Below are 12365 nucleotides of genomic sequence, written 5' to 3' on the forward strand. Positions count from 1 at the left end.
GTCCATGTGTATACTGCACATTGACCACACACACACACACACACACACACACACACACACACACACACACACCCGGCACCATCTGTACCCACTCCTTCCTCTTCCCAATGGTTCTCCTTATGACCCTAGACAGTTCTCTACTTTCGTGATCTGTGTGTACATACAACCTGGGAGCCAAAATGAGAGAGAAGATGCAATATCAACATCTGTGTTTCTGAGACTCATTTAATTCCCTTCACATGACTATCTCCAGTTGCATCCACTTTCCTGGAAACATCCCGACTTCATTCTTCAGAGCTAAGAGAACTCCTAAGAGAACTCTGTTGTGTACACATGCCACATGTTTCCTTTCCGTTCTGTTTTGAGACATTGGGGTTGGTTTCCTGACTTGCGGTTGTGAACAGAGCTACGAAAAGCACACGTGTCTCTGTGACGAGTCAACCTGGAGTTCTTTGGGCAAAGACAAGAAGGCTCTAACTATGAACATTTTTCTTTCTTTCTTTTTTTTTTTAAAGACACTGTACTGAGTTTCATAGTTACTGGGCGGGTTTACATCCCCAGCAGCAGACGTTATGGCTTCCTTTTCATCCACGTTGTCGGCAACATTTGCCACTTGGTTTTTTTCCCCCTTTTCCTCCCTCCCTCGCAGCTACCCTCCCCCAGGCCCCTCCCCAACCCTTCCCACCACTTTCAGGTTTAGCTCTTCTTTTTTGTTTGTTTGACTTTTGTTACACACACACACACACACACACACACACACACTCTCATAAACATATGTAAATACAGCCTTCCAACCCTGTTTCTGTTGTTTGTGTATACGCTTTCAGGGCTGACCCCTCTGCAGTGGGTAACCAATAAGGGGACCATGCCTGGGAGAGGCGGCCCCTCCCTTTTCCGCGGCCATTAGTTACCTGCAGTTCTTTGTCCAGGGTGGGGCCGTATGAAGTTTTAACCCTTCCATGCTGACTCGTCCACAGTTTTGTATTTTAAGCAGTCCGGAGCACAGCCTCTCCCAGCAGAAGCCCCTCCCAGGAGACAGGCAGCCTTAGGCGGATGGTCCTGGAGGGGCACTTGTTTACCCTACACTTAGCCTCGCCTCGGCAATCAACCTTATCGCCACTGTGAGTCCGGGGCAATTGAGACACATTCATAGCTTATTTGGTTATTTGTTTGTTTCAGTGCTGGGAATGGAATCTAGGGCCTCCTGCATGCTAGACATGTCTCTGTTTTCTGACGTTAGCAAGCATGATCAGACAGGAAGTGCTACCGTAACTACAGACTATAATGTGGGTTTCCTTTTTTTTTTAAAGATTTATTTAGTTTTTAATTGTATGTGTGTGTGTCTGTGTGTAACCTGTCAAATCAACCCCTGGATCCTTTACGTTCTTGCTGCTATGGGGAAGAGGTCTTTTTCCCATAGGCCTGCTTAACTGTTGCTTGTATCACAGAGGTTGTAATTTTACCCTCTGAGTTCGAACCCTTACTAGATTCTCTTGTCATTTGTAACAACACTTAGGTGACTCACTTTCTAAATGCATTGAATTTTGTTAGGTACAAATGTAATACTGATCAACAACATTCTGTCTCTGTGTGTCTCTCTGCATCTGTCTGTCTCTGGCTCTGCCTCTGGCTCTGCCACTGAGACTCTTGCTCTGTCTGTCTCCCTCTCTTCCTCTCTCTATCTCCACCTCTCTCTGTGTCCAGTGTCATGTTTTACAGACTGGTTTCAAACTCACTGTGTAGCCCAGGATGACTTTGAACTTCGTGATGACTTTGAACTTGTCATCTTCTTGCCTCTGTCCTCTAAACACACGTCTTACGTGACGCTGGGGATTGAACTCAGGACCTTAGGCATGCTAGACAAGTACTCCACTGACTAAGTTCCTTCCCAGTCCCTTGCTGATGCTTTGTATTTTTAAATTATGGTCATGGGGTTTGGGGATGGGCACATAAGTGCAGGTGCCCTTGGAGTTACAGGTGGCTGTGTTTAACCTGTGGGTGCTGGGAACTAAACCCAGGTCCTCTGCAAGAACAGAATGAGCTCTTAACCACTGACCCATCCTTCCACACCTGCTAGGAAGAATCTGCTTCCTCTTGTTCAGAGTTGGTTTCTCTGGTTCCCTCCCTCCTCCCCTTTCTTCCTTAACTTTATTCTTTTGATTTATTATTTATTTGTTCTGTATTAGCGGAGAGGGAACCAGAGCCTCCTGCATGTTAGACAAGAACTCCACAGCTAAGGTCTTTTTTTTTCTGTTGTCTGATTCATTAGCTATTATCTCCAGATTAATGTCAAGTAACAATGGTAGATATCACTGCCTTGCTCCTGATTTTAATACTATTTTCTCCACTAAATATGAACTTTGAGGTAAATGCATTCTCATGCTAAGGAAATATCCATAGTAATTTTTAAAGTGGTGTGTGTGTGTGTGTGTGTGGTGTGTATGTGTATATATGTATATGTGTGTGTATGTGTATGTGTGTGTTGTGTGTATGTGTGTGCATGTATATGTGTGTGTGGTGTGTGTATGTGTATGTGTGAATTATATGTGTGTATGTGGGTGTGGTGGTGTGTGTGGAGTGTGTGTGTGATGTAGATGTGTGTGTGTGTGGAAGCGTGTGTGTGTGATGTGTATATGTGTGTGTGGAGTGTGTGTGTGTGTGAATTATATGTGTGTGTGGTGGTGTGTGTGTATGTGTGTGTGATGTAGATGTGTGTATGGAGTGTGTGTATGTGTGTGTGGAGTGTGTGTGTATGTGTGTTGTTGGGGAACTCCTTGGATATGCTAAAGTGATATGAGTCCTATCACTGAGATATAGTCACAGCTCAATAAGAATTTGAAAATAAAAAAACAGGAATGGATACTGAATTGTACCAATCTACTGAATACCTGGACCTACAAGAATTCTAATGTTCTAGTAAAAGTAAAACCACTGCAAAGACACCTTGGCAGTTCATTCTGCAGTTGAAGAAACTACTTTATTCTAAGATCCACCAGTTTCACTGTCTGAGTAACAGTGCTCATTAGAGTGGTGTTGTACATGAGTCTAAGCAGGTTGGCTGTGGCTCAAAGGACTTTCCAGGCATGCAAGAGAGCCTGTGCTCCATTCAAACTCAAAAACAGTGTATAAACTGAAGCAACCTACCAGAGATGTCTTGCAACAGTGTCAAGGAAAAATAAAATGCAGTGAAATCTTTGCATGGAATATTCTATGACAGGGAAGACAAGCCAAAGGTGTGCAGTGTTGGCCACTGCAAGATCAGAGCAGGGAACAGAACCCAGACACAAACAGTGTGTGTGCTCAAGTATCCATCACCCAAAATCAGACTGCACTGTTCCGAGCCACACTTCTCTGCAGGAGGTCAGGGAGTCAATTGCTAATAACCACCATTTTGCTCCTTTTTCTAATATTTAAACCTTTGAGGGTTTTTTCAACATTTACTCACTTTGGGGATTTGCAATCATTGAGCACAACTTTTTTGGGCGATAATTTAGGTTTTAGAGCACCTAAGGTGGAAATTGTAAAGTCACCAAAGCCACTCATAATCAAGATCTGCCAGGGTCCCTGCCCTACCCCACAGACCCTGCCCTCCCAGTCCAAAGCCTTGTCCTTACCATCTTATACTTCCTGCCTAAGGACATCCCGGCCCTGGCCAGGGCTGTTGGTAACTGAGCACATGGCTCTGGAGAACCCGACTTCTTTTGGGGGGTGGTATATGTTTCAAGACAGGGTTTCTCTGTGTTACAGCTCTGACTGCCCTGCAGCTTGCTCTGTAAACCAGGCTGGCCTTGAACTCACAGAGATCCACCTGCCTCTGTCTCCCCAGTGCTGCAATTAAAGGTGTGTGATCACCACCACTCGACTGCACCCAGCTTCTTAATCTGTGGTTTGCAACCCCACATGGTATTGAATAACTTAATGTAGGGCGCAGGGCTGGGGAAATTTGGGCAACAGTAAAAAGTTTCTGGCTGTCCTATGAACAAAATTTAATTTAAAAGCAAGGTATCTGTCTTGCATTGCGTGCCTCCACTGCAGGCGTGGTTCTGAACAAAGAGCACGTGAACTACACACGCTATCACATCACATGGTTTCAATCCCCCACCCCCCGCTGGAAATACCTCAGGTCTGGGTCAAGACTGGAGTCTGTTATGCAGTACAAGTGTAGTGTACATAATAGGAACAGAATTCATGTCCTCAGGAGCAGCAGGAAGCATTCTTAACCACTGAGTCATTACTCCAGCCAGGAATTCCCACCAACAGTTTCATAAATGACCCTAAAATGGCCAGGCATTGGTGTGGCACACGGCTTTAATCCAAGCACTTGGGAGGCAGAGGCAGGCGGATCTCTGTGAGTTCGAGGCCAGCCTGGTCTATAGAGCAAGTGCCAAGATAGGCTCCAGAGCAATACAGAGAAGCTCTGTCTTAAAAGACAAAAAAAAAAAAAAAAAAAAGACCCTAAAATACGTTTACCATTTTATACTACATATTTGTGTAACATTGCATTCTCAGTGCTGATGATTATAAAATCAAAACAGACTGAAGATGCTCTGCAGTATCAAGTACCCAGCTGTAGTTTGTTCTGGAGGACACAATGGCTTTACTTTTGCTCCTTCTTCTTTTCCCATTCCAAGGTCCTGGAGCCTGTGACTGGAGAGTCCTTCTAACTCCCCAGCCTGCTTTCAACAAGTGTAGACAGCATACAACAGCTCACTAATCTACTGCGCAATGCATGTGTATACCAAAGAATTGTCTTAAAACAAACAGCTTTATGATGACTATCAGAAAATGTTTGATTTGCACACCTATTTTTATCCCTGTATACCTGGGGCCACATAAAAATGTCTTGGGCCCAAGAGATCACAAGTAGAAAAAGTTCAAGAAGCCCTGTTTAGCAGAGCAGAGGGGTGCTCCTGGATTCTCAAACCCCTGGATTCGTGCCTGCCAGTGTTGGGGGGTTTCACCCAGTGCCGAAACCCATGAGTGTTCTGAGACCTCCAGTGCCAGGACCATGTCCCAAGCCATAAAGATGTATGGAGAGCCACACTGGACTCAGGGAGAACACCCATGGGGAAAGTACATGGGTGCAGTGAGCAGCCACCACACGGTTCCCAGGGCCCCACAGGCTGAGGAGCAGCAGGAGGTGGGTGGCTGTGCCACGAACGCCATCCAGGCTAGGGTGCCAGCAGCTCCTTCACAACTTAGCTTTTTCTGGTTCCCTGTGTGATCATGACATGGTTTTTGCTGTTTAATTTCCCCCCTTTTGATTGGTTGATTTTTTTTTATTTCTCTTTGCTTGGTTTGGGAGTTTTGGTGTATTTGTTTTGTTATATTTGAGACAGGGTCTGACTCTGTAGCTCACATGGGCCTGGAACTCACTGTGTAGTCCAGGCCGGCCTCCAACATAAATTGATTTTCTGTGTCTGTTTCTCAAGTGCTGAGATTATAGGAATGCACTACCATGCCTGCCTTTTCTTCTTCTTGTAAGGCTGACATGGTACTTGCTATGTAGCTATGTAGCTGAAGTAGCCTTAAACTCAGTGCAATCCCCTTGTCTCACCTTTCCGATGCTGGCATTGTAAACCTGCCCCGCCGTGCCTGGCCCTTCATTATGACAGCATACACTGGGGAAGCTCTGCTAAACATACACAAAAGTAGCCTGAGCAAACTATTTTATGTCTTTTTAAAAATCTAGGTGAGCAGGGTGGTGGTGGCACAGGTCTTTAATTCCAGCACTTTTGAGGGAGAGGCAGGCGGATCTCTATGCGTTCAAAGTTAGCCTGGTCTACAGAGCGAGTTCCAGGACAGCCAGGGCTACATAGAGAAACCCTGTCTCAAAAAACAAAACAAACAAAAAATCTAGATGAAAAGGGGGACGCTACCCACCCCCTTAGCCCCCACCGTATTACATGGGCTCAAAGATGATGCCTGGGGGCCTGGAATACACTGAAACAAAATGAAATAAATACAACTCAGTACCATCATCATCCTCGGGCAACAAGGGTACTGTTGGGAAATGACCAAAAGGAGGCTGGGGTTGGGGCTCAATTGGTAGAGAGCTTCAGGCAAACCCCAGGTTCAATCCCAGGGATGGCATAAAACTGGGTATGGTAATCCCAGCACTGCAGATCCACTACAAAGCAAGTTCAAAGCCAGCCTGAACTACATGAAACCCTATGCAGGTCATTGAGAAGTCATTTTATTTTACATATTTACCAAACACACAGGGGGGGCCAAAGACAGGAATCAAACACACGCACTGGCTTCATTGAGATTTGTTTGCTCTCCCTGGGGCTTTAGTCCACCTCAGTTGCACCTGCAGGCAAACCACTTCCCATTAGAAGAAACCCTCAGGGGGTGGGGGCGGGGTTGGAGGCGAGCGGGAGCCTCACCATGCTATACTGCGTCCCTGCCCAGGACTGTCACAGCCACCAAAGTCGGCGCAGGGGGCAAAAATGACCCCCTGAGGGATGGACCCTTCCCCCTCCTTCAGCACTGCAAGCTACAGACTCCATCTTTTCTGGGGATAGGGGCGGGGTGTTTCTCCTCAGAGGTCCAAACTCCACAGAGTACTTGGAGAGGGGATAAGAAATGTACAGGGGTTGAGATACAGTTCTGTGGTGAAGAGAGCTTGCCCAGAATGCCCAAGGGGCTGGTCCCATACCGTACACTGTCTGTCTCTCTGTCTGTCTGTCTGTCTGTCTGTCTGACATATTATTCTCTTATCTGTCTCCCAAACCTACCCCACCCAAGTAAAAGGTGTGTAGGGAGGAAGATCACTTAAAGTGGTTTCTTTCTCTGCAGAAAACCCCGCAGGCACTGGTCTTCACAAACCGCTCTTCCTGCCTCCCTTTCTCTCCAATCAATTAAGCAAATAGTTCTTGATGTTTGTGAGCCGTTTGAGGTAACTGCCACCGCAGGCATCCAGGTGTGTGGGTTGATGAGGTGGCCTCTGCAAGGCCCTTACCTCCAATCTCCTTTACTCTGCCCTCACCCTAATGACATTTCCCTGAGGGCCAGTTCCACCTAGGGGACCACCTAGGGGCTAATCAGCAGCCCGTGCCTCAGTTTCCTTATCTGTGATCAGGGGCCTTAATGGCATCTCTGAACTTCCTTCCAGGCCTTTCTGCAGACACTTGCCTCTCTTTGCTTCACCTGACAAGAGATGGAGGTCCCCAGGCTCCTCCCAGGCCACACACATCTAGGACTAAATCCAGGATTCACAATTGTCGGAAGGAGGATGGGGCCTCGGGGCTTGAAACAAACGTATCCTATTCCTGCCTTGTCACCTCCCGCCTTGGCCCGGTGCTCTTTGGGAGAGCAGTGAGCCCACCCAGGGCAGATGTGGAGACCCCACAAGGCTCCGGGCTAGGGTCAAGAATTCTGTAGTGTGGGGCCAGGGCTGAGGCTTTCCCAGGTGCCTGGGCTGACTTTGATGCATTTGTCCAACAGGAACAAAGTGACCCTGCCCAGGAAGGGACCTCAGTCGTTGGATTCTCTAACCTAGAAGGAGTGCACCCCTGGACCTTAGCTTGCCGGCCTCAGAGCCCCAATTTGGATCTAAACCTTGTCTAGTTGACCCCCCCCAAGGCCTCAGTGAACCCTGATCCCATATCGTGCCCAGACACCCCTGGACCTTAGCTTGCCGGCCTCAGAGCCCCAATTTGTATCTGAGCCTTGTCTAGTTGACCCCCACCCCCAAGGCCTCAGTGAACCCTGATCCCATATCGTGCCCAGACACTCATCTGGCAGCCTGACCTATTATTGGGGTCAAATCTCTCGCCACCCCCACCTCAAGCCCAGGCCCAGGGCTGGGCCCTCAAGTGTCCTCTTACAGCCCCTTCTCCTGCCCTCTCCTTCAGGGTGGCAAACCCCAGACACCAGACTTCCACCCAGCCCATCCTCAGGGCAGCGGGCCTGGCTCCTCCTACATGACAAAGGACAGTCTCCCTCCCACCTAATGAGCCCATTGTGAAAAACCCCCAATCCACATTCACTTCTTCTGGCTGATTGGCCAATTACTGGATTTCCCCAGAGGCTATTCGGAATCCACATTCAGGAAGGAGATCTGTGTGCAGAGGAGTGTTTGCCCCGTCTGCTGGCCTCACCTTCTTTAATGATGTGTGGCAGCGCCTCCCCTTCCCCGGCCCCACAACCCCAGTCTGAACTGCAGTTGTCAGCAGCTGGAGGTCATGGGAAGAGCCAGGCCTGTGGCTGTCTATGCTGAGCTTGGCCTCTCTGCCCCAACTGCCTCGTTGCCAGCTTCTATACTCCGCTAGGCCTCCAGACCTAGAGTGCTTTTGGGGTTCTTCCTACCTCAGGTCCCCACAAGCCCCTCTGGCCTCACTCTCTCCATTTGAGACCCCCATCACTGACTGGGCTGTTGCCTACCCTTCTCACTCCCAGCATAGCAATGATTTTCCAAAATCTTCAACTATAAAATGAGCTGCGTTACTCAAACCCTTCCAAAAGTAAACTCAAAGTGAACTGTAGAAAACAGGGCACTGTAATCCCAGCACTGGGAAGGCAGAGGCAGGAGGACCAGGAGTTCAAGGCCATCCTTGGCTACATAATGAATTGGAGGCCTGCCTGAGCTGGCTATAGTGAGACCCTGTCTCAAAAATCCAAAACAAAAACTGGGTGTGGTGGCGTATGCTTTGGTCCCAACACATGGGAGACAGAGGCAGGAAGATCTCTGAGTTCAAGGCCAGCCTGGTCTGCAAAGTGAGTTCCAGGACAGTCAGGACTATGCGGAGAAACCCTGTCTCAAAAAACCAAAACCAAACAAACAAACAAAAATTCAAAGGTGAGTTTAGAAGCACACAACCTTTAATCCCAGTCTAGTGACAGGGACTTTGTCCGGGGCCTACGATCTCATCTATCTCATCTTTGTCTTGTACAGCCGTCTCCAGCTTCCTAGCCAGGAATCCCTGAAAGTGAATGGGATTCACTACAGTCACAGGGGCTCTGGATCAAAACCTCATGCCAAGGGATAGCTATGAGAACAGCCTATTTGTGGAGGCCGGGCTGCCTTGTGAGTTGCCCATAGCTAAGGGAGTTTAAGGAGTTGGACACAACACAGGGCGTAGAGATGATACGTGTGACCCTGGGCAGCCAGGAGTCTCTCTAGACTAGGTAAAGGGTCTTGCCTTCACCATGTGTGCATTCCTAGCATCCCTGGCTCTGAGCCAAGGCTGTCTCTGTAGTTAACACCATTCCAACAGGCCTCTACTCTTTCCACTTCCCGTTTTTACCACTGGCGTTATCTATGGAAAGGCCTTCCTATCTGATTTTTTAAAATTATTTATCATGTATACAGTGTTCTGCCTGCCTGTATCCCTGCAGGCCAGCAGAGGGCACCAGATCTCATTGTGGTTGGTTGTGAGCCACCATGTGGTTGTTGAGAACTGAACTCAGGGCCTTTGGGAAAGCAGTCAGTGCTCTTAACCTCTGAGCCATCTCTGCAGCCCCCATGGCCTTACCTATTTGGGTCTCTCATCAATGGCAGTGGGGTAAAACAGAAGCATCCTCAGGGTGAGTGTCCATGCATGAGTGTGAACCTGTGTGTGTGTGTGTGTGTGCGCCCATTACTGCCTGTGCATGAGTCTATGACCTGTATGTGTATGAATTAGCATGCATGCACATGAGAATGGGATTCTGTGTTTTTTCATGTGTGTGAATGTGTGTGTATATGTATGAGTGTGTGTACATGTGAGAGTGTGTTAATGTGTGCAAAAGCTAGTGCATGTGCATGAGTTAGCATTTAAACATGTAGGCGCATGTGTGTCACTATGAGTGTACATGTGCACGTGTACATGTGAGTGTATGTGTAACAGTGATTTGGGTGATGTATGTGTGCATGTGTGAATGTGGGTCTGAGTGTGTCCGAGTCCCGCCCTGGCTGCTCCTGACTAAGGGCAACAGGGAAGGTGAGGCACGCTCTGGGACTGTGCCATGCTCACACAGCGGGCTCATGTCCCTAGAGAATGTGGTTTTCGCTAATGTTAGCAAAAGGTAACGGTCCCTCCACTTGTTGGATCCTCTTGCCTCGTAGCTTGGGGCTTTCAGCCCCCCAGACCTTTGGCTCTCACAGTCCCAGGCACCCTGGCAGCTAAAAAAAGAGCAGCCGAAGGCAGCTTCTACAGCGCGGCGTGGAGAAAGAAAACAGAGAGACAGCGTGATGAGTCCTAAATCGGGCAGGCTGAAGCTTCCGGTCATTTATTGGTGCCCACAACTTCCTTTGTCCCATGTGTAGCCTGGCTCCAGCAGGACCGGGTGCACTGCAGGGAACGACTTGCCTGAAGAAAGGTGACTGAGTCCAGTCTGCATTTCCAGTTGGAAGTGGTTGGTGAGGCAGCGCCCTCTGCAGCTCAGGAGGAACCTTCACACCCACTAGCGGTCTGAACCACCTTGGTGGCTACTGCGCGACTACATCCTCCTGAGCATCCTCCCATTTCTCTAAGTTCCAGAACATATGCTCACCTCCCCCTGTCACTGCAGGGACAGACTACCTTAGCTAACCCCAGAGCCTCTGTTCCACTCCCATTCTGACAGCTCCCCTCTGTGTTCCCAGCCTTAATTCATTCCTTGAGTCTTCAGACCCCCAGATCATGATGAGAAAAGCCAGCACCAGTAGAATGGGTGTCTAGCTACGCAGGCTGCCCACCTGAGGTACAATTTGCAGGAATAAAGCCCTAAGAAGCCACCTTGCACAAATGTCAGCTAGACATCCATTCTACTGGTGCTGGCTTGCAACCCTATCTTCTGGCCAGGGCCCCTTCTGAGACTCTGTCTTCATCTCCACCTGACCCAAGCAGAATTCATTCCTAAATGCAAAGATCACAAAAATCAAAACATTTCTTTTTTTTTTTTTTTTTTTTTTTTTTTTTTGGTTTTTCGAGACAGGGTTTCTCTGTATTGTTTTGGAGGCTGTCCTGGAACTTGCTCTGTAGACCAGGCTGGTCTGAACTCACAGAGATCCGCCTGCCTCTGCCTCCCGAGTGCTAGGACTAAAGGCGTGCGCCACCAACGCCCGGCAGATTTAGTGTTCTTGCATGAGTGTATGCACACGCACGTACGCGCGCGCACACACACACGCACGCACGCACGCGTGCACACACACGCACACACACACAGGATTGGGAGCAGAGCGAGAAAGAGAACATGAAAAGGAGAAGGCAGGAAAGAATAGGAAAGAAGAAAGGAAAGGGAACTAAATGAGCTAGGCTGGAGCTTGGTTTGACAGGACGGCACACTCTTCCCTCTCATCTTGCCCCCAGCTCATGCTCAATAATCGCCACTAAGCACCTGCTGAGTGCCAGGCATTGTGCTCTGGCTGAGCACACAGTAGGGACACTGTGGACACGCGGTATTACCTTGTCTTTGCGTCACAGGTTGGCTTTTAAACAATCACTTGCTTTGGGCTCTGCTGGGTGGGGGGAGCCATGGATCCTTAGGTTCTGTTAATTACCCTTCACCTGGCCCTGCCCTTTATCATCCAGATGGCTGCAAGGTTCCAGTTAAGGATTCCCAATAGAGTTTTCTCCACCATTCGCCCCATTTAAATTTATTTATATATTTTTATTTTATTGGTTTTTTTTTTTGAGACAGGTTCACACTTTGTAACCCTGGCTGGCCTTGAACTCACAGCAATCCATCTGCCTCTGCCTCCCAAGTGCTGGGATTAAAAGTGTGCTCCGCCGGGCGGTGGTGGCGCACGCCTTTAATCCCAGCACTCGGGAGGCAGAGGCAGGCGGATCTCTGTGAGTTCAAGGCCAGCCTGGTCTACAGAGTGAGTTCCAGGACAGTCTCCAAAACAATACAGAGAAACCCTGTCTCGAAAAACCAAAAAAAAAAAAAAAAAAGTGTGCTCCACCATGCCCAGCACTAAAAATTTATTTAAGTTAACGTACAAAGCAATGGGTTTCATTATGGAATTTTTATGCATATATATATCACTATATTTTGTTTTTCTTTCTTTCATGTGTGTCTAACATGTGTCTGCACACGCTTGTGTGGGTGTAGGTGCATGTGTGTGTCTGTGCGTGTGAGCACACGCTTGTGTGGGTGCAGGTGCATTGTGTGTCTGTGTGTGTGGAGACCAGAAGTCAATGTCAGATGTCTTCTTCAGTTCACTTCAGTTTTTCCTTTTTAACATTTTACTTATTGTGTGTGTGTTCACATGTATGTGTGTGATGTGTGTGTTCACGTGTATGTGTGTGATATGTGTGTGTTCACATGTATGTGTGTGATGTGTGTGATTTCACATGTGTGTGGTTTCACATGTATGTGTGTGATTTCACACGTATGTGTGTGATGTGTGTGTTCACATGTATGTGTGTGATTGTGTGTTCACGTGTATGTGTGTG

The sequence above is a fragment of the Mesocricetus auratus genome, unplaced genomic scaffold (genome assembly GCF_017639785.1).
Source record: "Mesocricetus auratus isolate SY011 unplaced genomic scaffold, BCM_Maur_2.0 Super-Scaffold_100676, whole genome shotgun sequence".
In the NCBI taxonomy this organism is placed as follows: Eukaryota; Metazoa; Chordata; class Mammalia; order Rodentia; family Cricetidae; genus Mesocricetus; species Mesocricetus auratus.